This window comes from Cryptomeria japonica, chromosome 2, assembly GCF_030272615.1.
Source record: "Cryptomeria japonica chromosome 2, Sugi_1.0, whole genome shotgun sequence".
Taxonomy (NCBI): Eukaryota; Viridiplantae; Streptophyta; class Pinopsida; order Cupressales; family Cupressaceae; genus Cryptomeria; species Cryptomeria japonica.
The window spans coordinates 186911347-186936041 of record NC_081406.1 but is presented as its reverse complement, the minus strand read 5'-3'; positions in this window follow the sequence as shown (position 1 = coordinate 186936041).

The following is a 24695-nucleotide window of genomic DNA, read 5'->3' as shown; positions in this document are numbered from 1 at the left end:
AAGAAATACAATGAAATTTAATTTATTTTTTTCAACAAGAATATATTTTATTTAATTTTACATTAATTAAATGAAAATAGTACAATATTCACAATAAAAGGAAGAGTAGTTGAAAGACACATCCACAAGTCTTATCATAAAACACATAGAACTAAGCATAAACCAATTTCTGATAAAAAAATATCATTATCATTTGATATCCCAAACATCCCCTAAATTAGAAATCCCAAACAATTAAACATTGTTTTGAACATTCTCCTCATAAGAGTTGTTAGTCTTATATAAAATTATCTCTTTATATTAGAGTGTGTTGTAGTAAGTCAAAATAACTATCAATAATAAACATTTCATTGAATAAACACACGTAATTAATTACTTAGTTAAGATGATATGGTTATAAATAAGTTTATGTTTTAAATGAGTTTATGATTTATGAGATTAAAGTTGTTGTCTTCTTTATTTTAAGAAAAAAATTATTTATGATCTAATTTGCTCATACTTGTATTGTATGAATCTTATATATAATCTTAATCCTAACTTTTATCGAACTTAAATTTTAATCTTAATTGAACTATAATCCATTTCTTTGTTAGTATATATTTCATATGGTGTATTCTATTCTTGTTTTTCAAGATTTTTAAGTTCTTTAAAAATCCACTACCAATACATAATTTCAACTAAAAATATTTTTTGACTAAAACCAATGTTATAAACATTTACATTTTTCAATCATTTATAACGTATTCAAAAATTACTACTAATTTTGATAAAAATAAAATAAAATATAATTGAAAAACTAAAATTATGAATTAGAGAAAGTGTTTAGATTAGATTTGGAAATATGAAAGAAACAAACCAACCGTTGTGGCCTTGTATTTCTTCCCTCAATGAAAAACTATATAGCCAACTGTTGAACTAATGAATACATACTTACACTCAACATAAAAATCCCTTACTTACAGAAAGAAATATGGAGAGGGGGAATATGAATAGGATGTTTGAAGGAGGTGTAGTTAAACTATGGACAAGGTTGGCACTGTTAGAGATAGGCCTCACACTTTTCATGCTGGTCTACTTAGCACCTGTTTTGCCAATGTCATTTACAGTCTTTTATGGAGGATTCCTCACCCTTGTTGGCTTTATCATTATATCACTCAATGGATTGTGGAAAAGGATTTTAAATAGGCTAATGCCAAGGAATAACCTTTAAGACTCACACCTTGCTAATTTGCATTACATATTTTTGTTCATTGGTTTTACAAACTGGTTGAAACTAAAATATGACAGTCATAATGCTTCAGTAAGTAGAAGTCTTTTGTGTTCATTTATATGTCATTATGTGAGACTTACTATTGATTATTAAATTGGTATAGTTTTGGTTTAAAAATTGATAAGAAAAAATGTGATGGTAATTTTTTAGATATGATAAGATTTGTGAAATTTATTAATGTTTATAATTTATTTTTGTATATTATTTTTTAGTACAATTTTAATTCTATTGGTTATTTTTTAAAATCTATGTAAAATAATGGAAGATAGATATCAAAGTTTAAAAATAAAATTAAAGTCGAGAAAGTAATTTTTATTCACGGCAGTCATTTCTTTTTTCATTAAAAAATCAAAATCAAGATGAAATCCCATAAATAATAAAGGAAAGTTGTCATTTTTAATTGGATAAGAAAACAACAGTCCTATCTTTTTGTTTTTCTTTCACAAATAAGAATGAAATTTTTGTTTTATTTTTGTAATTGTATTTTTTCAATTTTATACAACTATTTCCTAGTCCTTAACAATATTATTTATTTAGGACCATCTAATATTAAGAATTTAATTGGAGAAAAATCAAAACAATCTATTGTAAACATATATTTTAAGTTACAACTTCAAAATTTAATAATTTCTATAATCTATTTGAAAATAGAGATGTCATATATATCTATCTAATTATATCTACTAAAAATAAACAATTACACTAGTAAAATATCATTGAGTTATAAACTATAATATATATGATCCCACCACAAACATAAATAAATAATAAATAAGCATAGCATATAATTCTCATTAAATTTAAAAATAAAATTTAATTGAAAAGTAAATAGAATGATAATTACAACAATTAACATCTCGTCGCCTCTCCCTAGAAATGTAGTTCTTATGGTGGGAGATAGACCTTGGACACAACTGCTGGATTTTGAAGGCCTCCCCTTTCATTGCAGGAGATGCTTCTCTACAGGTCATCTTGCTTCGGACTGCTCCATTTCGCACCACAAAGATGTTTCTACTTGGTAGAAGAATGCTATTATTGATCACTTAACATTCAATGCTCCGAACTTTGCTCCTACTAACTCCTCCCATGAGGATGATATCCCCTCTCAGGATGAGGTCGTGCCCCACATGGCTACTGTTGCCCCTGTGGCTCCTTTTGTGGCCTCATTTCCTAAGGTCCCCACTACAACTTCTCTTGTTCTGTAGCCATCTTATGTTGTTGAACCTTCTTCTGGTGTTGTTTCATCATAGCCTATTTTTGCTCATCAGCAGCCTCTTGTTGTTCTATTGCAGCACCTTGTTGACTCTTCTGATTGTAACCCTACGGGGTTCCTTCCGATTGATCTCTCCTTTAATGGTCACAATGGCAACATCGTCTAGATTGTGGTTGCTCGCAGGCGGAAGGAGAAGTCTTCTCCCCTACCCCAACCCCCCCCTTAATTGGGGGTTAGTTATTTTCCGATTGGATAGCTTTTCCTTTGCCTATCTAACTAGGTTTGGTTCTTGTTGCCTCTAGGTTGTTGTTTTGTTGCCAACATCATTTCTTGGTGTTGTTGTTTTTAGTTGATAGTTTTTTACTATGTTACGAGTCAGCACCCTAGTTAACGTTGCTTTATTAATCAAAAATAATTAATATAAATAAAAATATAATCACTAAGGTTTACCTATTGATTGATTTTAAAAGGAAAATTTGACTATTTCAAAATCAAAGATTAGTTTGGAAGCCCCTCCCTCAAGTTTCATAAAATTATATTTTAACGGTTTCTTATGTGAAAATAATGGGTCAAAAGGGTTAGAGTGGCTCTTCAAAAGGATGATAGTAGTTTTCTTCATTGTATCTCTTTTTACATAGGGTGCAAGAGTAGAATGGTAAGGATTAGTTGTAGGAATGGTGTTAGCCTCTTTTAATGGAGTGTAGAATCTTGGTAGAAGAAAATATGTTAATAATGATCAATGCTAAATAATAGGCCATGCCCCAATTCAAATGTAGGGAGATGCTTAGAGAAAGCTTGGCATTTAAGTACTTAAATCAAGATTATTATCTTATTACATTGTTGGATATTTTCTAACTTAGCAATAGATTATCTAGTCAATGGTGGTATTAGTGAGGACCCATTCCTATTCTATATAGTCCCCCTTCCTCTTAGGGTGAAATTAAAAATTATTTAAAATATATATTTTTTTAATTTATTTAGATCATTTAGTCTAAATTTTGAAGGTTGGTAGATGTTTACAAAGGAAAGTTTTGATTATTATTATCTTTGATTCATGTTTATTCATTTATCTACAGAAACTATTTGGCTAAATGTGTGCGAGTCAAAAAATTTGAACTTAAAGTGGTAATGTTTTTTCACTTAGTGACACTAACATGTGTTCGTGTTTTAGTATTTGAAATGATATGGATTTCCTAGCTATTGTTAAAAATTAAGGTGTCTCAACTTTTGCAAGTTTTTAATTTTATTTATTTATTAATTCACATTTCCTACAAATTAATAGAATTTTTTTATAAATTAGTTTATATTATAGTTTAACCTCCATTGAAAATGGGGCATGGGATTTTGTTGTGGGAGTATTTTTTGTGTCATTGTTATGTAAGGTGTTGTGAGAGGATTTTTTTTGTCTATTGGAGTCTTCTACCATTAGGGATCTTTTGACAACTTGTGATAAATTCTTATGACATGTAAGAGCTAGAAATAAGAGTTATTTTTAACTAACTGATGACAGATTTTATGGTAGATTACTGATGTAATTATGGTTTACTATGTTTAACAAGATATAACAAATTCTCAAGGATGGAATTGTAAATTGTGTATAAGTTGGGATCACCCATTTGGGAGTTTTAGCTAATGGTTTAGAAACTCCTTTGTTGTTTCTAGCTTGTTGATTTATCTATAAATTAGTTCTTGAGAGAATAGTTTTAGTATGGGAATTTCTATATATGAAGGTGATGTTGGAATTCTACCAAAATTGTTGGTATTAGGGTGTCTCAAACTTTGCAATTCCTAGCATTAAATTACTTGATTATTTAATTATTGCATGCCTATGCCATATATATATATATATATATATATAATGATGTCACTTTGTGAGACTTGACATGATGATGTGTCATCTCACATGGTGGGTGACTACGATGACATTCATCCTAAATTAGGGGAAATATGTGTCCCACTTTGTGAATTTACATTGTGAAAGCTAATTATATGGCATGTGTCATGGTGTAAGAGTCTACGGTTGATTGTGTCATACCATGGCATGTAACAAATAATGATAGTGCAAGAGTTATAAAAGAAGTATCTATGATAGGAAGTACACTTTTGCATGAAGAAGGTGTGGTGCATGTCAAGTAGGACCATGTGTGCCATGCATGTAAATCCCTTAAATGTCAAGTGGGCCCTTTGCATGGATGGTGGAAACATGCATGTCAAGAGTTTTGTTTTGCATGCATGCAAACTATGTGACGATGTCATCTGGAAATCTTAGGCATCCACTTATGGCTATATAAATAAGAATTTTTTATGTTGATAATTTGAGGATAATTCTTCATTTTTGTCAAATTATGCTATCAGTTTTCCTCCAGAGAAGCAAGATTTAAAATCTCAATGTTAAAGGCTTTGAGTGTACAATTGTATTGTAACATGTTTATTGTTGCAAATTAATACATTGGTTTGATTCTTCAGAGTGTGGGGTTCTTACTTGAAAGGTTTTTCCCAACATATATTGGTGTTTCTCCTCTTTTGTCTATCTTTTTTTAATTCTTTTTTCATGTCCTTAAAGTGTTGATTACATGTCGCTATGCTACTAGAATTTATTGCGATTTGTAAGCTACATTATTTTTCCTCTAAGCACTCATGTGATGAGAGGTCAACTATGTTATTTTCTTCTTTAAAGACAGAGTAGTATGTGCTTGTTTCAAGTTGAATATTTGATTAGAAAGAAACTTGGCATATTGAAAGGTGCATATGATGGTCCTTGGTGGTCCTTTTTAAAAATTCATCCAAGCTTAATTGCTAATAAAATGCACGCATAAATACTTAAACAAAAAGTGTTGTGTAAAATTCTTCAAATCTTATATTAAATTTTGTAGGTTTTTTAGTGTGGGATTTTTTTCTTGAAATGCTTTTCTCCACACAAATCATTGTGTTATGATATCATTTTTTATCTAAATTTCTAAATGTGTTTCTCTCTTTTATATACACCCCTCGCTTCAAGATTAGTGTAATAAATTGTCTGTGCACATCTTTCTTCCTTAAAAGTGGTATCAAAGACTACACAGCTTTGGTTATAGTTGTTGGATAGAGGATTATAGTGGTAGCTTGTGCAAAAGGAGTTTTGTAGTCTTTATTATAGGAAATAAATATTGCAAAGACATCAAGGAGGATTAAGATAAAAAAAAAATAGATAAAAACTTTGAGATGTGGAAGTAAAGAATACAAGATATGTCAGTTAATCACAATTGTAATGACAAATTCTTGTGACATTAAGAGCTAGAAATAAGAGTTATTTTTAAGTAGCTTATGATAGATTATATAATTTTGCATAGAGTTCATATTTTGAATAGGAAATAATGGTAAGTTAGGCACCCTTGTTGAGTACGTCAAAGTGGAGATTATTATATTATGATTTACTATTTTTAACGAGATGTAAGAAATTTTCAAGTATGGCATTGGAATTGTGTCCAAGTTGGGAACCGTCCTTTTGGGAGTTTTAGCTCATGGTTTGTAAATTCCTCTGTGGCTTCTATCTTGTTGATTTATCTATAAATTGGTAGTTGAAGAATTAGTTTTAGTATGAGGATTTTAAGTATGAAGGTGATGTTGGAATACTACGAAAGTTGATGGGATTAGAGTATCTTGACCTTTGCAAGTCCTAGCATTAAATTACTTGATTATTTAATTATTGTATGCATGTGTAATTATTTTATGTTTAACTTATGATGCCACTTTTTGGGACCCAATGTGATGATGTGTCATTTTACATGGCAAGTGACTAGGATGGCATGCATCCTAAATTGGAGGAAATAGACATCCCAATTTGTGAACCCCACTATGAAGCTAATTATATGGCATATTTCATGGCCTAGGAGTTTATGACTGATTATGATAGATCATGTCACATGAAAAATTATGATAATATAAGAGTTAAAAATTGAAGTTGCTATGATAGGTGGAACACTTTGCATGAAGGAAGTGTGTTGCATGTCAAGTGGGACTATTTGCATGGAAGTAAATATGTTGAATGTCAAGTGGGACCTTTGCATGGGTGGTGGTAAAATGCATGCTAAGAGTTATATTTTACATAAGCATTCACTTGGCGCTCAATAAATAAGGATGTTTGATGTTGAGGATTTGACGAGAATTCTTCATTGTATCAAATTAGGCTATTAGTTTTCCTCCAAAGAAGCAAGATGTAAATCTCCATGTTAAAGGATTTGAGTGTACAATTGTATTGCAATATATTTGTCAAGTTGCAAATTAATACATTTGTTCAATTCTTTGAAGTGTTAGATTTTTTTCTTGAAAGGGTTTTTCCCATGTATATTTACTAAAATTTACTTTTATTTGTAAGCTACATTATCGTTCATCTAAGGGTTAATATGATGAGAAGTCAACTTTGTCATTTTTTTTCTGTAAAGGCATAATAGTATGTGCTTGTATCAAGTTGTTGTATATTTTATTACAAAGAAACGTGGAATACTGTCAAAAGTTGCATATAGTGGTCTTGGGTGATCTTTTTCTTTTACCTTTCAAAAATTCTTCCAAGTTTAATTGCTAATGAAATACTCTTGTAAAGACTTGAAGAATGTGTGTTTTGCAATATTATTTCAAATTTGATAGTAAATTGTGTTTATTTTTTATTATGAGGTTTTTTTCTTGCAGTGGCTTTCCCCACACAAATCATTATGTTATAGTATATTATTTGGCTAGATTTATAAATGTGTTTCTTTATTTTTTATACACCCTTCCCTAGTGTAATAATTTGTTTTGCATGTCTTTCTTACTTACAACACTAGTATCAAAATTCTATTGTATATTACCTTTTAAAGCACTTAAATGATAACAATTACTATTAAATCCATATTATTTCTTCCCTTTCAATATGAAACTTTAGGTAGCAAAGAGTTAAAGAATAAATTATTACTATGCCTTAAACATGGTTCACTTTTCAAACATATCCAAGAGAGAAATAGAAATGTAACTAAGAAGTTTCCATTCACCTACATGCAAATTCATCCTAAATACACAAGATGATACCATATACAAAATAAAAACACTATAATTCATATTTTGTTTCTATAAATGTACATAGCTCTTTCTTACACGTAGGATTGGCATACATACAAATAGGAGAATCACCTAGTTATAACATGCACATAAAACATTATTTCTCTTATAAGTACATTATCTAGATTAGAGAGTTGGATATTATTTAACTTCTATCCTAGCATCAAATAAAACCTTTTAGTATTATTAAATGCAAGTGATTTTAATACAAACAAATCATGAAAAGAATTTGTTATAAAATTAAGTTGCAAAAAGTAAACAAAAAGAGTATAGGTAGTACTTTCAAATATTTTAAGGGTTTTCAAAAAATTAAACATAGGTCCATGCTTTTAAAAGGTGTATATGTCATTATAACACCTACGACTTTATTGGGCCATTTATCTATAATTTTTTTATAATTATACCTTTAAGACATGTATATGTGAAGAGTGTGGTGGAAAAACTAATATTTATAATCCCAATTAATGATAGGGTTCGATTGGCACTGTATGATTTGAATTCCTTCATAAATCTCAAAAAATATTTATTAATGACTAGACATATATAACTTAGAGCAAGAGTATAGTATTAGTAGACCATTCAAGTGCCTTCTAAAGTGGTTTTACAATCCATTTTAAGTGGTAGAAAAGGTTGCCTTGACCATATGATTTAAATTATCAAAGAAATTACATGCGAGACTCTCCCATATTGACAACATATAACTCATGATGTTAAAAATTGACTTAAGAATTATTCATTCAGTTATATATGTAAGAACATAAAAACTAAACAAACTTGAACACCAAGTTAATTATTTACATGTATTTTATTTACAATTACTTCTCAATTGATTAATTATTCCCACTAGACCACTTGTCATGTATGTACGCATATCTAGTTCAAGTCACACACATTTTCTCTACCTTCCCATTCTAATATATTGCAAGGTAATTACATACATATACCTAACTAAATTCTAGGCATCTTGATATGTAATAGTTTGAAGATAATAAGTTTTGAACAATTTCAAAAATTATGGTTGTATATCACAAAACTCTCTATTCTACATTGCATTCTAAAATTTAAACAAGAATCTAAAGATAATAATATATGAGAGAATAGTTCTTATTATTTTTTATTAAAATTTGATGTTGTAATTGCACTAAATCATACATGACAACCATTCCTCTACAATTTCTATAGGGCCAATGTGATTACTATCTTTCTTCTCCCTTGAGCAACTCATCAAACATAATTGTGTACTTGAGAAAGTGGATTTCCATAATGATCATTTCCTTGGTTGTAACCTCCCAAATGCAAATTTCAAGGTAAATGTCATGTAGTTTGTAGTATAAAGAATCTGGTCACACATTGAAATCTCAATCTTGATTCAAAGCTACAAAATTCAACTTCCAAGCTCATCTATATCTTGGATTTATTTTGGAAGTTAAAGTACTATGTATAATTATCAAAATGTCCCAACACTAATACTTGGCACCTAACATATTTATCTTAACAAATCTCAACAACTATGATATTGGTTCACCTACTAAAGGACCTAGGTCTCGATTTTGTTTGAACCTAGTTTGGGTTTCCAAGCTAGTCTGCTATGGGTTTGGCCTTGCCAAACCCAAACAAACCTTGTACGAATTTGGAACCTTAGTATGAAATTCTATTGTCTAATTTAGGGCCCCAAACCATGTAATGGTATTAAAGGTTATCTCAAGCTATAGAGGCTCATGTGGAGGTGCTTCTAGATGTCTTTATTAGTTTTCTTTTCTTTTTCCTTTCCTTTTGAGGTCCCTTCCTCTTCTCCTTGTGATTATCTTGGTCTCTTCTCTCATATTTTTAGTTTAGAAGATTTTTCTTATTATCATTCTTCCTCATCATCTTTTGCAACCACTAATTTAATTTTCTCCATTTTGGCCTACTGCTTAGGCCTTTGCTTCTACCTTTTTGTAGTTTGTATCTACACCAGCTCTTCAGAAGTTGTACTTCTTCTGCTAGGAGGTGTTTGTGAAGATCTGATAGATTGAGGAGTAGTATTAGTGGCATAAGTGGGCCTACTTGTCCTTCTAGGTCATTGTGGTGTTTGTGGAGAAGTAGAAGCAACTGCTACAGGGCCCTCAAATGTGAATTTTGGTTGGATTTCCAATTCCTTTTGTAGCTTTGCCTTGTTCATTTCTAGGCTCTCCTATACACTCTTCTAGTTCTTCTTCTAAATTATCTCATCATAGGTCCCAAATCAGTCTATAGTAGGATCCCTAGGCTTTCTAAACAAGATGTTAGCATATGCAATCCACTCTAGTCCAAAGGCCTCGTAGGGTAATTTCAAAATCTAAGCTATCTTGGGTTCAACTACCTTCATATAACACTTAACCTTGTCAACCATGAAAGTAATGACATTCTTAGAACTCTCCACCACTTTGATAAATGTTGTATATCTTTCTTGCATGTCCTTTTTAAAAGTCTTAAAGAAGCCCTGGTAGTACATCGTGTCACATTACTTACTATTTGGAAACCTCTGCATGTGGTCTCTAATCTAAGTGGCAATTGGAATTATTTTTTGCCAGACCACGACCTTGAATCGGGTTATTTTTTTAAGAAATAAAATGTAAGACAAATTATTAAAGTGTCATACTAGAAGTTGTAGTATGTCTCCTTGATTCTCTCTGAATTCTCCATCAACTAGTGCTACAAGAGCTCACAGAGATCATAGTCCTTCCCTTCCTTACCATCTAAAAAACAAAAAAATCTTGCTCCATTCCTAAATTTATTATTTTTGCTTGCCATTGCAGGCAAAGTTGAATATTGATTGTTGAAAGATCCAAGTTGTTTGTTGTGCTATTCCTATATATTTGCAACTATTGGTTTGTTCTCAAAGAGATCGTAGAGGAATATTTCCTCAAAAGAAGGTAGGTTTTTTTAAGTTTTTGGTTTTTTTTTCCTTATATTTTTTTTACAAATGAACTCTCTTATTTTGTTTTTTAAGTTTTTTCTTTTTGGTTTGTTTTGAATGTGTTGTTTATAGAACTTGTTTTATTAGATATTAAGATGGAAATTGCTTCTAGTTATAGGAGTCAACTTCGCTTCAAAACAGGCCCATACTTTCCAATTTGGAAATATGTTTAAATGGTACAACCACTTCCAAGTGGTGAAGGTTATGCTTAGATGTGTGGTCATTGCAAAGAAAAATATTATAGCTCATACAGACAAGTGAAATGCCATTTGTGCTTTCAAAGGATAAAGATGACACAGTGATGAAACATATTATCTATTAAATTATTTCAGATTATCTATTAAAGTATTTCAGATTATCTATTAAATTATTTCTCTTTATAATAAAGTGTATTATAACTTTCTAAATGAGCTGATGAAAGATTTAGCTTTTTCATGAGCTTTATGATTTGTGGGCTTTTCAAAATGTCAGTATTTTTTCTTTTAAGAGAGGTTAGATTTAAGTTAAAGATATATTTAAGTTAAAGATAGATTTAAGTTAAAGATTGGGTTTTTTAAATTGATTACTATGATTAGTTTAGAGTAGATAAATATAGAGATGAAGATAGAGGGGGGGAGGAAGAGGAAGATAAATAGATAGAGAGATAGAGAGAAGTAGAGAAAGAGAAAAAAAAGAGAGAGAGAGAGAGAGAGAGAGATCGAAATAAGGAGATTGACTGATAGAGAGGAAGAGGTGGAAGCAGAGATAAAGGTAGAGAGAGATAGAGTGAAAGAGATAAAGAGATAGATAAGTATATATGGGGAGAGAGAGAGAGAGAGAGAGAGATGACACTATGACAGAGAGATGGAGATAAGTATATATGTTGTTTGCTTGTATTTTAACAATAGTGTGTGGAGGAAGACCATTTAAACACATTTTTATTGTAACTACAGTTTTTTAATAAGTACAATTTATATTTTATATTAAGTATATCTAAAGTGGTTAGATATGATGAGTGGCAACTAAGTTTGGAGCACTTATAGTCAATATTACCCCACAAACATTAAAAATATAATATAATAGTAAATATAAATATATAGTGTTATAATATGAATAATATTTTTAAAATTAAAGATGGTATGTCTCAATTTGAGTTTTTAAGAGAGAAAGAACTCCTAGTAGAATATGAAGGCATCCTATCTAAAGAAGAGCTATTTTGGAGGCAAAAGTCGAGGGAAAGTTGGCTACAAGCTAGGGATAAGAATACAAAGTTCTTCCGTAATTTCACAAAGCAAAGAAGTGTTGGTATTATGGATGTGTTGCATTGGTTTTATCATTGATGTCAACACTTATCAGCACTGGAGATCTTTGGTTATGCTCACCAGCATGTTCAGTGACTTATGCACAATCACCGATATTTGGTTCACCAGCAGGTTATATTGTTCACCGACACTTAGGATGATCTGTTATCATCTGGAGATCACTTGGTTATGTCGAAGAACTGGTTTGCACACTTGGTTTTGGTGATTTGGTTATTGGTCTAATCGAGTTTGCATATTTGTTGTTACCAGCAAATTGGTCTAAGTTATGGACCGACAAGCGTTATCTATTCCAGATCAGCACGACACGTTATGGAGATGGTTTATTGATTGGTCATTATTACAAATGCATTGAGCCGACATAATGCATCGCATATTGATTCATTTTTAATTGATTTAATTGTAATATTCTTAGTGAGCCGACCTACACATTTGGTCTTAGGTTTTGGTATATATGTAAGATCTCATTTATGAGATTATGTAGAAGGTGTGAAAAAGGATTGTAACAAGGTATATGCGAATATAAGAAGAGCTATACATGCATACATCATTTGAAGATTAAAGGAAGGTATTTAGAAGATAATCAGAGCTTAACCGGTACTGAATCTAGCATATGAAGATGCTATTTTGAGTATTACATTATCATTGGATTTAACCATCCAATTGTAGTCAGTGTGACTCCCATCTTGTGATTGAGTAGTGAGCTCTAGGCAGTTAGCCTTTCTGGATGTGCAGAACCCATTTGTACACACATACTATCTGTAGTAGTATCATCTGATTGTGGGTAAGGTTTCCCACCGTGGTTTTTCCCCTTACAGGGTTTCCACGTACAAATATTTGTGTTATGTGTTGTGGATGCTATTTGTCTTTCTGTTTCATGCATTAAACTTTACTGGTATTGTTATTAACTGTTAAACTATCAACCGGCATTAAGTTTGGTTTATTGGTATTATGCATCAAGTTTGATTAAGTTATATTTGGGCTGAAATTAATAGACAACTGATTCACCCCCCCCTTCTCAGTTGCCTCCAGGTCCTAACAAGAAGGTCTAAAAATAGTATTAACAAAATAATTATTCATGGAAATCACACAATTGAAGATCCTCAATTTATTCGATCAGAAATTAGCCGCTTATTTTTCAATTTGCTGAATAACGGGGATGGATCCGATCTAAGGGAACAAAACAAATTTCTTTCATATATCGCAAAAATCATAACTAATGAGCAAAACCAAAAGCTTAACGAAAGTTTCACTTTGGAGGAAGTATCATTGGCCTTATACCAACTTCCTTCTGACAAGGCCCCTAGGTCGGATAGCTTCCTCACTAGTTTCTTCAAGAAATGCTCGCAGATCATAGGGCAGGAATTAGTAGAGGCTCTTGAATGTTCAAGAAAATCAAGCCACATTCTCAAGGAAATCAACAATACACTCATTGCTCTCATTCCTAAAAAAGAGAAAGTTGCTAGGTTGGGAGACTTCAGGCCTATATCCCTTTGCAACACGATCTACAAAATCGTTTCCAAAGTGCTCACTAGCTTGATTAAACCTCTTATGGATAGCTTAACCTCAGAAGAGCAGACCGGATTTGTGCTAGGTAGATCAATCCTTGAGGGAGTGATTATTGCCCAAGAAGAAATCCACACTCTCCAAAATATTAATAAAGCAAGGATGATTATTAAGTTGGACATATCAAAGGCTTATGACAATGTTGACTGGCGCTTTCTTGGTAAAGTCATGCAGGCTTTTGGTTTCAACAATAGATGGATTAACTAGATTTTTGAATGCATCTCGACTCCAAGGTTTTTTATCCTTATAAATGGGACCCCAGAAGGATATTTTTCAGCGTCCAAAGGCATTAGACAAGAAAACCCCCTCTCCCCATTTCTTTGCATCATTATGGTGGAATCTTTGGGCAGAGCAATCAAAGGCATGCACACAAGAGGCTTGATAAAGGGCATCAAAATAGCTAGAAACTTCTCAGCTACACATCAACAATTTGTGAATGATAACCTATTGATGGGTGAAGCTAATACAAGAGAGGTTGATCATCTATAGAGAATTCTTATTTCCTATGGAAAGGCATCTGGCTAGGTCATCATCAAAGAAAAGTCAAAGATTTATTTTTTCTCTACCCTTCCAAAAATAGAAATTAGAATTTTAAAGATCTTCAATTGTAAGAAAGGATGCCTCTCTTGTGTCTATCTTGGTATCCCTATTGACAGAGGCCTAAGGAATTCAAAACTTTGGGACCCGTTGAAGATGAAAATGGAGCATAGCACTAACTCTTGGAAAGGAAAATGGCTTTCTTAGGTAGGTCGGTTGGTTATGCTTCACGCGGTAATCTCAGCTTTCCCCATTTATCTTCTATCCTACCTTGCCCTTACTATAGGGATGAATTCTTTTCTTATTCAAAAAATGAGAAATTTTTTCAGGCAATGCTCTGAGGAGAGGCATAGAATTTCTCTAATTGTCTGGGATAAAATCTGTTAACTAAAATCCTTGGGTGGTTTGGGTATTCGAAATCAGCAATTTCAGAATCAAGTTGTAGGAGCAAAACTTGTGTGGAAGATGGTTAAAGAACCATCATCAAGATGGGTAAAGTTGATATTTGCAAAATATACTGCTGATGGGAATTCTAGCAATTTTATGAGAATCAACAATCCGCTAAAAGGATCAAGGATATGGAGCTTCATAATTAAATGCAGATCCCTTATGGCTAACTATATAACGTGGGATGTTCTTGATGGATTTTCATGTTTATTCTGGGAGGACTCTTGGGTGGGCTATCCAAGTATTGATAGTTTGATTTCTATCCAAGCTAATAGAGATTGGCTCATACTCTATTGGGTGTTTACATGTCAAGGATTATGTTGCTTTATCTGAAAAAGATCCCCTTAGGTGGCAGTGGAAAAGCCTCGAGGGACTCCCTCTCCCTCCCAATGAAGTAGACCAACTAATGCATTCCATCCCAGATAGGCAATTATTCTTTAGACCTGGAAGTGATTATGTTTTTTGGTTCCCCTCTAAATCAGGCCAATACACTGCCAATGAAGGTTATAATCTCTTAGCAAGTCAGCTCGAGAAAAATGATCTTGGCATAAATCATAAACTTTTCCGGAGTAGCAGAATCATCCCAAAGGCAGGAGTCTTTTCTTGGTTAGCAACAAGAAAGAAAATTCTTACAGCAGATAGGTTCAAGAAAATGGGTTTTGAAGGACCTTCAAGATGTGTCCTCTGCAAGGCACATGAGGAATCAATGAACCATCTTTGGCTTAGCTGCCCTTTTTCAGCCAAGTGCTGGAGGTGGCTCTATGCCAAGATGGGATAGATCACTGCTCTCCCTAATGATATTGTTTCCCTTTTTCAAGGCTGACCTATTAGACCTAAAGATAGTATTATCGGTTCATAATGGGAAATTTGCTGCTCTTCTCTCTTATGGGAAGTATGGAAAGAACAAAACAGGAGAATTTTTGACAATAAAGCTAGGAAGGTAGATTCAGTTATCAATTATATAGAAATCTCTATAGTAGAGAACATTGTTTGCGGGTTGGCATTCTTTTCCAACCCCAACAGAGAATTTACAAACTGGGATGGTAAAATAAAATTTAATTGAAATGGCATTAAAATTCCTTCTTTTTTTGGAAAGAAGATAGAAGTAAGGAACTCTGTTGTCAGGTCCCCACCTAAATTTGGTTGGTTAAAACTCAATTTCAACGGGGCCTCAAAAGGCAACCCAGGTCCTTCTGGCATAGGATGTGTCATAAGGGATCACACTAGACCTTTTATAAGCAAATTAGCTATTCATGTTCCTCCGGATACTAACAATCTAGCAGAGTTCAAGAGTCTGCTCCAAGAAAGGGATCAAGGAAATTGAAATAGAAGGGGACTCAGCCTTAGTTGTTAATGCAATCAGATCTGGGAGCACAATTAATTAGCGTTTAAAGGCCTTATTAGAACAAACTTATCAATTCTATCTGAATTTGATCACTATTCAATTAGACGTATCTACAGGGAAGCCAATTTGGAGGCCGATGCACTCTCCAAGTTAGCAGCTGAAGGATCTGATCTAAGATATTGGGCAAAGGAATCAAGTAAAACTTCATAGCTTAAATCAAAATTTGGGGACCGTATGAGTATCAAGTATCAATATCAACGAGAATTTGAATTTTCAACGCCTATTATATCCAAATGAAAGGGAGCCTATCATTTCTCTTGGCAGCATTGAATGGAAGACATTCATTTTCTTGTCAGTCGTGGTGATTGGTAATAAAAATGGAAGATGATATTAGGTAGAATCATATATGGCTTTCTGCTTTGGTAGGATGCAGGATTGATGTCTTAATCAGTATGTGAAGCGACACATTTTGATTGCTTTGTAGGGGAGGATGCATCAATTGTTCTCTGCCAAAGCCTGATTTGTCATCTCTGTCATCTCCAAGCCAAGGTGGCCGATTCAAATGTGGCTGAAGTGGTGTTCCCAAGGGTTCAGACATTTAATTCTCACCCTCCCACAGGTTTGGATTGTCTTTTCAATCACTTCTCACTAAAGGCGGCAGACTCGTATTCCTCGGGATGATTGTTTTCTTAATTGAAGACATTTCATATTTTCTTCATTTCACACAGTTTTCCTATCTAACTTATTTTCATCTAGCTGTTTGGTTTTCTTGAGTTGACTGCAGGGTTTTAGTCCTCATTTATCAATGGCAGAAAATTTCAGAATTATCATAAAGCTTGCTTTTGAACCTATTCTTTGCCTTGGGGCAGACACTCCAATCTCCTTGTCCAGCAATGTCCGCCAATGTTGTTTCAAGGAAATCACAGACCTAAGGATTAAGCGGCTTCTTCGCACGGTAAATCCTCAAGTAATTTTGGCAAAGAAGATGATCTTGGGACAGGGCCACCTTGACAGGAAGGAATTTTATAGAGACAATACGCAGATCTCTTCACGGTTTGTTGCCTTTGTTTTGGATGTTGGCTTCTCAAAAGCTCTCACTTCCTCCCTTGCCTCTGAGCTATTCAAGCTTGATTTACTTGGTGGGCCATGACAAGGTTCTTTCCTATGCTTTGTCTGGTTCTAGCGTCCCGAGACCGGCAGATATCGAAGCCACTCATGAAGATGGAGCTAATGTCATGTATTATTCTTTACTCCTAGACCTTAAGGGTCTTGCTAGGAGAGAACACAGACAAAATGTCACTGCAGCGGTTGAATTCCTGAAATGGTGAATTCTTTCAGAGCATTCTGGGGATCAAAGTAAGGAGCAGGAATTTAAAGAATATGCCATTCTCAATGGCTTCCTTCCGGATGAAGAGATAATCGCCCATCCCCTCCCAAGTGGAGAGCTCCAAAATGACATACCACCCACTAGAGATGGAGGAGAGCACAGTGGTTCAGGTCGCGGAAGAGGTCGGGCTGGCGGCCGAGGTCGTCGCAGGGGTCGTCGCAGTGCTCTCAGGGCCTAATGCTTGCTGGGTTCTTTTCCAGTTTCAGAGAGATATGTGTCCCTATGTTTTGTTTTGTTTTAAATTTTATAGACCTCTCAGTCAGAGGAGATAATTAGTAGCATCATTCAGTTGTCTGGCTTTTATCTGTTATGTTTATGGTGGTTTATCCACTACTCTACTCTACAAACTCTCCTTTTGTTGTTTATGTAAAGTAAACTTACTCTATTAATATAAAATTTTGTCTCACCTTTTGACTTTAAAAAATAAATAAATTTAAATATATTTAATAATTTATATTATGTTAATTTTAAATATCATATATAATAATAATTAAGTATGTGAAAAGTGGTTAGATATGATAAGATGTGTAATATGTGTGAGAAGTTATGTCTATGTTTAACTTAAAAATATATAAAAAAATCAATTGTATATTTTATTTTTTAAATATTTTCTGGATATTAAGATCATTATCTAGTTTTATTATAAGAAAAAACTAAGTTTGTATAAATCTAGATTAAATAAATTCATAAAAATAATTATCTAATAATTGAGCTAGGATAGATAATTGAAATTTAAGTAAGTATTATAATTAAATAAAAGGGATAGGTGTACATAGGTCTAGAAACAATGATGGGTAGAGGATGGAGAAAGTAGACAAATTGAGTCGGGAAGCTTCAAATCTTTTTGTTTTTTTAGCTGTCTATCTCTTAAAATAATATTTGATATTAATAATTACTAACAATTTGAGTCAAATTATATGTAAAATGAAATTATTCACAATCATAATAAATGATTCTTATGAAAATTATATAATTTTTAATATTTTTGAAAATAAAAATTTATTTAATATTAAAATTTATTTTACAACTAATTTAACTAAACATAAAAAAAATGTTATATGTAAAAATAAAATAATAAATAAAATATCAATTGTTATAATTTCTTCTATAACAAGAACTAATAAATAAAACTCTTATCACTCTCAATTATTTATTTTTTAATTAAAAAAAACTTATCCCTCAACTATTTATTATTTAGATGAAAAAAGCTCTTATTCCTATTAATTATTTATCACCCACATTTTTTTAAAAATATATTCACATTTAAATTATTTTTGTCCATACATCCGCTGAATTTTTTGTGTACACACCCTACCCCCTTTGTGGGGTTTGAACTCATGACCTTTATTTCAAGATCACAAGTTCTCCACCACTAGGCCAACTCAAGTTGTACAATTTTTTTTTTGGCTTATTATATTTTTATAAGCTTAGCAATTATTTATGGGGATCTCTATAAAACTATCCAATAGATTTCTTTCTTGAGTGAGAAGGAATTAATATTAATTTAACGTACTATTGTACAACTGAGATAATGGACTGACAAATGCAATTAAATGCATGAAATTGTCAAAAAAAATGAAAAAAAGAATTTTTTACTTACTACAACCAATTAAAATAGAGAAAAATAAATTTTTTAAATCATTTAAAATAAAATATTAAAGACAAACTATAGATTTTTTGTCTAAAATTTTTAATTCTTTATAATGATTGGTTGAACTAATTGAAAAATAAAATTGCAAGAACGCAATAGTATCCTACCTTGGTAGGAGCTAATAATAATAAACCCAAGAAACGTGTTCATTTGGAAGAAAGATTTTTCTCAAAAATTTAAAACTATCAAAAAGGAAGACGACAATTATGCCTTATAAATCCTTAGGGAAGCCATAATATTCTATCATTTGGTTCCTTTCAAATGGAATAGTGTTCCAAAAGACTTAGAAGTGCTAGTCCAAATCTATAGTAGGATCATACAAAATCTCTTGTGCTTGAGCCACTACAGTTCACACATGTACCTAAAAATTTAATAATAATTGTATTTTTTCAATAGATGGGTAGAACGAACCACTTGTTATATATTATATCATATTGACTCTTTTTCCTTGGCATGTCCATATTATCATCATGTAGGATTTTCTTCTATTTATCAAGTAGTAGTGGAGTAATCTCTATTCCATTAGCTAGTGATTAAAGGATTTAATGACATGTATTATTTATGTAATGACATCTTGCTAAAATTTGCATTCCTCACTAGCTATATGCTTATCCAAAATATCATTGATTTTTGTGTTGCATTAGTTTTTTTCATGATTTTTTTCCAACTAGTGTGGATATTGAATATTCATAAAGCCTTTGGACACTGGATCATTCTTACAATTTTAGTGGATAGCATAACATCTTATTTGTCTTTCTCTTATCTCCTATAGAGTCGCCACTTGTATCTACTACATCCATTATTGATACATGTTAGGATCCATCAAAATTGTTACACCTTAATAGTGTTGAGTGTCCCTTTAAGGGAAATGGAGATGAATAGGACAACTTGTTATGTAACAACAAAAAAATATATTAGCTTATGGATTAGGGAGCTACATAGACTTAGGAGAGGATGATGGTTTTTGGGGATGTGGTGGGAAATTTACTTATAATAATGGAAGGTTATAGCTTCCAACTATATACACCTAAAAATGATCTGAAGATAATTAATTAAATACGTAGCTATTTAATTAATCCCCCTTCCCAATTAATCGAATTCACAAGCAAATTTGATTAATTCCCTTATTCATCTACTACTAAATAAATCTACATGATTTATTTATATAGTTCATTTCATATCCCTTTTGATTAATTAATCCTCCCCCCATTTAAAATCAATTCTTCTAATCCCTAATTAAAATTAAGAAACTCAAGTTTGTTGAGATTAATTCTAGTACCATTTTCCAATTATTTGAATTTCTAAATTCAAATGAGCACATGGCTCCTAAATTTTAACCACTTGACCTAACCATCCCCTAACCTAACCCATTCTATCTAATCCTATGGTCTAAAAAACCTATCCTCTTGCACATCCTAACCTCTTATGGGTTGGATATTCTCCCCTTGAGACACATGGCACTTTGGCCACTTGTCTCCTCCCTTGGACACTTGCCCTCTCATGAGCAAGGCTCCTTGACACTTGTCACCACAGAAATGAAAAGTGTATCTTCCTCCAATCTCTTCTCTAACTTCCTCAATCTTGACCCTTGATATCTTCAGATCAAATCTGGGCCATCAATTCCTACCACCTCAGCTTTGGCCTTGGAATTCCTATAAATACCCCTCATTTTGGAGCAATAAGGATCCCTTGCATTCATATTTTTAGCCTCATTACTGTACAAAATTTGCATTTCAATCATCTAGTAATAGCATTTTGGATTAATCATAGCATATTAATCTAGTTTCTTAGATCATGCATTTCATACCATTTAAACAATCAATCATGAAGTAGCTACTCAACTCTTGAGTTTTCACTTTGGATTTCATTGCTCCACTGAGAGAAAAACAATCCAACACCTTCAAGGTCCTCAAGAATAGAGGAAAATGGGACATCTCAAGGAAGGCTTATGGTTTGGTTTCATTTTGTATTTTTAAATTTTCTTTCCATTTATGTTTTATTGTCTCATTTATGTGCATGCTTATTTTTATTTGACACACATCTTTAGCATCACATTAATTGGCACCCACCGTGGGGCCTAGCCCCTTTGATCTTTAACAAGTTTGCTTGCAGGAAACCTCAGTGACAGGTTGATTAGCTCTTTCGGTATGCAGATTAGCTCTCTCGGTCTCCCGATTCACGTTCTTGGTCTGTATTGTAGCATCTCGATACCTCAAATGGCGTTTATGGGAGATTTCTCAACTTTGTTTTATGTTTTTCCATAATTTAGCATTTTTAGTCTATACCATAGCATTTTTGGTATGTCTTGTAGCATTTTTGGTATATTTGACAGCGTTATCAGTCGGTTTAACAACGTTTCTGGTCAATTCTGCAGCATTTTTGGTCAATTCCGCAATATTTCTGTTGTTCAGAATAGCGTTTTGGGTTAATTTGACAACGTTCTTGGTACTTATTTCGCTGTGAAAGACCGGAGTCATAAACCATTTCGTCATCAAAGAATGCAATATAAACTACTAACTTTGTTTGTAACCATGTGATTTTGCACTTATTTTTGATAAATTAGGCACATAAACTAATTACAATGGAAATGAACAAACATGTCTTATGTGTTTTTGATGATAGGTGAGTATGCTCTCACCTTTCTTAGGTGATTAGAAAGCTAGACTCATCTTTTATTTTCAATAGTGCATATGGGTATGTGAAAGATCATGGGGGTCCAAAAAGTGGCAATAGGGGAAAAAATGCATTCTAAACTTTGCCAAACACGCCAAAATCCGCTTTGGCTTTTTGTTTGGGTTAGCCAAAATTTGAATTTGGTTTGATAATACCTATAGACACCTAAAATTGTCCTGTCTAATTAAATAAATATTTTTATTTATTTTATTTATTTAATTATTTAAGCCTAATTCTTCTATTAATTAAATAAATCTTTATTTATTTAATTAAATCATTTTATTTTTTTCTGGCCTTATTTCTCATTTAAATAAATACTTTATTTATTTAAATTGTCATTTTTTCTAAATTAAATAAATTCTTTATTTATTTTACTATGCCACTTCTTCTATTATTTAAATAAGTCTTTATTTGTTTAATTAATTCATTACCCTTTTCTACCTATGACACGTGTCATTCATCTCTTAATTCCTACACTACCTACCCTCTTATTATTTTATTATTTCATCTACCTACCCTCTAATCCTAGCCGACCATCTATCATTTACACCTCTCAATCTTATCCCTCCAATCCTATCGTGTCTTCTATATAAGGAGATGCTTCCTTCATTATCAATCCTACGAGCACTCCCAAGCATTCTAGCATTCAAGCCTTTTTGCGATCAAGTTATCAACCACATTTTTGTTCTTTGTTGAGCTCTTGTGCACACATAAATTTTGAGAGCAAATATATCAAACAAGATCAATGGAGATAGGAAGAATGGAGATTCAAACCCTAGTGGACATGTAATGGTATCATCTTTGTGATTTTTTTATTTGCATTGTCTTAGGTAATCTTCATATGTTATGGTGGATCTTTGTTGTTGTTAGGCTAGGATTTTGTGGTTGAATTCATTTAGTCTTTCAATATTGTTGTTTCCATTTTTACCATAAACAATACCAAACCAAATCGGATATCCGTTATTAACAGATATGCGATATTCACGGATATCTGATATTTATGGATATCCGATTTTTGATGTCATGTTTTTTTCAAATTGAATATCCATTTTGGAAGCCAAATCGGATATCCATTTTGCTCAACATAAATAGTATACTTTAGTAAAATGGGCATAACTTTTGCATTTCTTATCGAGATTTCAATCTTTTACAGGCGTTGGAAAGGTAATTCAAAGACCTATCAAATAGATAAGGTAATTTTATTATATTATAGATGGGTAAGTGCACAAAGATGGTGATCAAAAAGGGGGTATATGTGGACACTTTTTTTCTAAAATCAGGTGAACATGAACTTGGAGGCAAAATTTGAAAGTTATCCACTCAAGATATGAAGATAATCAAAGAAAAAATATTGTAGTACTCTGAATCTAGTTTCCAAAATACTAAAAAAATTTAAAATTGGATAAGATTAAGGGGGTCAAATCCTTCGCGCATGAAAAACTGACCCTGATTTTTTCTGAAAAACATAACATAGTGTCTGACGTGCGCATCAAAAAAGTCATAGTTAGATTTAGTATTTTGACAAATCCTTTGGCAGAAATATAGTTAAGAGTGAGCACTAGAAGATGTGTATTTTTGTATAATTTTTTGTTGAGTATTTCTTTTTAATGGTTTTTCCAATTGAGCACATCCTAAAAATTAGTAATCTGTTCATGCGTGAAGCATAAGTTGCACTAAACAAATCAAAAATACAATTATTATTTTTTTAAATTGTAAAGAATCAAGTGCACTACAATAATATATAAAGTTTTTAAAATTTGGATAAGTATATCAAAATTTATTCAAAAAATATATGGTTAGAAAACTCAGAAGATGGGTGAAAATATGGTGGCAATTTTAGAAATACCCACTTGATGAAGTGTAAACCTAATTATGACAAAGTTGATAAACCAAGTTGATAAAATAAAACACGTCAAAAATGAGAGAAATGGAGGGAAATCAAACTTCCAAACCGTAGCTTTGTCATCCAGGCCTATTTCCAAGCCTAAACAGTCAAAAGCGCATACGGGGTACTTATGGTTTAAAAAGCGCGTACGGGGTACTTATGGTGTAAGCAGCGCGTACGTGCTTGTTTCCCAAAAAACAACGCGTACGCGCTATTTTTACTATAAACAGCACGTACGTGCTATTGTATAATATGATATTCTATATATAATATGTGTATATACATACATATTACATATATTGTATATAATATGATATTGTATATATAATATGTTTATATACATATAATATATAATATATTAAACATATATATACAAATGTAAGTGTATTGTCTCCCCCTCTCAAACGCATACAAGGTCTCTCTCTCTCTCTCTCTCTCTCTCTCCATACCCCATCCCTCCCTTTCTCCCCTTATCCCTTCCTCCATACCCCATCCCTCTCTCTCTCGCTCTCTCCCCTTCTCCCTTCCTCCATACCCCATCCCTCTTTCTCTTCTTCTCTCCCTCCCTCCCTCCATACCCCACTGCAACTGTGTCTATACTTCTATAGAAGTAAGTGAATTTATTTCTTGTCTGCAACTTCCTCTTTGATTTTTATCATGTATGCTCTCCTAATAAAATTGACTGATGGATTTGTGTGTGTCTATTGAATAGGAGGAATAGGGTTTGAAATTGAACCATGAGTGTATTACCGTGACAAACAAGGAAACCTGTAGCAATATTCTTCTCGAATGTGTTTTTAATAAGAAGAGCAGATGTGGAAAATAGTGTCAACAAAGCAACATGATGAGTCAGAGTACCTGCAATAAGTTTTTCAGAAGGAAACAATGGGTAGGAAGAGAAAGAGGGAGAGTAACATAGATGATGTCCTGTAGAATGATAGTGGTGGGTATGCGAGAGTTCCCAGGTTGTTAGACAACGCCTGTCACCTAAAGAAATTAAAGTTTATTGTATGCATGGCAGTGCTAGTATATGATGATCATCACTTGTCAAACAGCTTGTAACGGTACATATGTTGGCATTTTTTATGTTTATGTTGTGATTTTCATTGATGGACACACACTTGCATTAAGATCCTCTTTATATGTATAAGTTAGAGCACAACTGGTATTTGTTTCAACCGGTATGTTGCAAGTATGTTATATTATAGTCATTAGACTATTGATGTTTTGCAGAATGTGTTTACCGGTCTAAAGTGGCATGTTGACCTCAAGCGGTACGAGGGATTAAAGAAGCATAACACATTTCGACCAGTCTTCATTTTTGTCAAACCGGCAATCGGTATTTTGCATGAATCGGTAATACTCTGTGATGAGTTACCAACCGGCATTCTGTGATAAATTATCAATCCACCGAT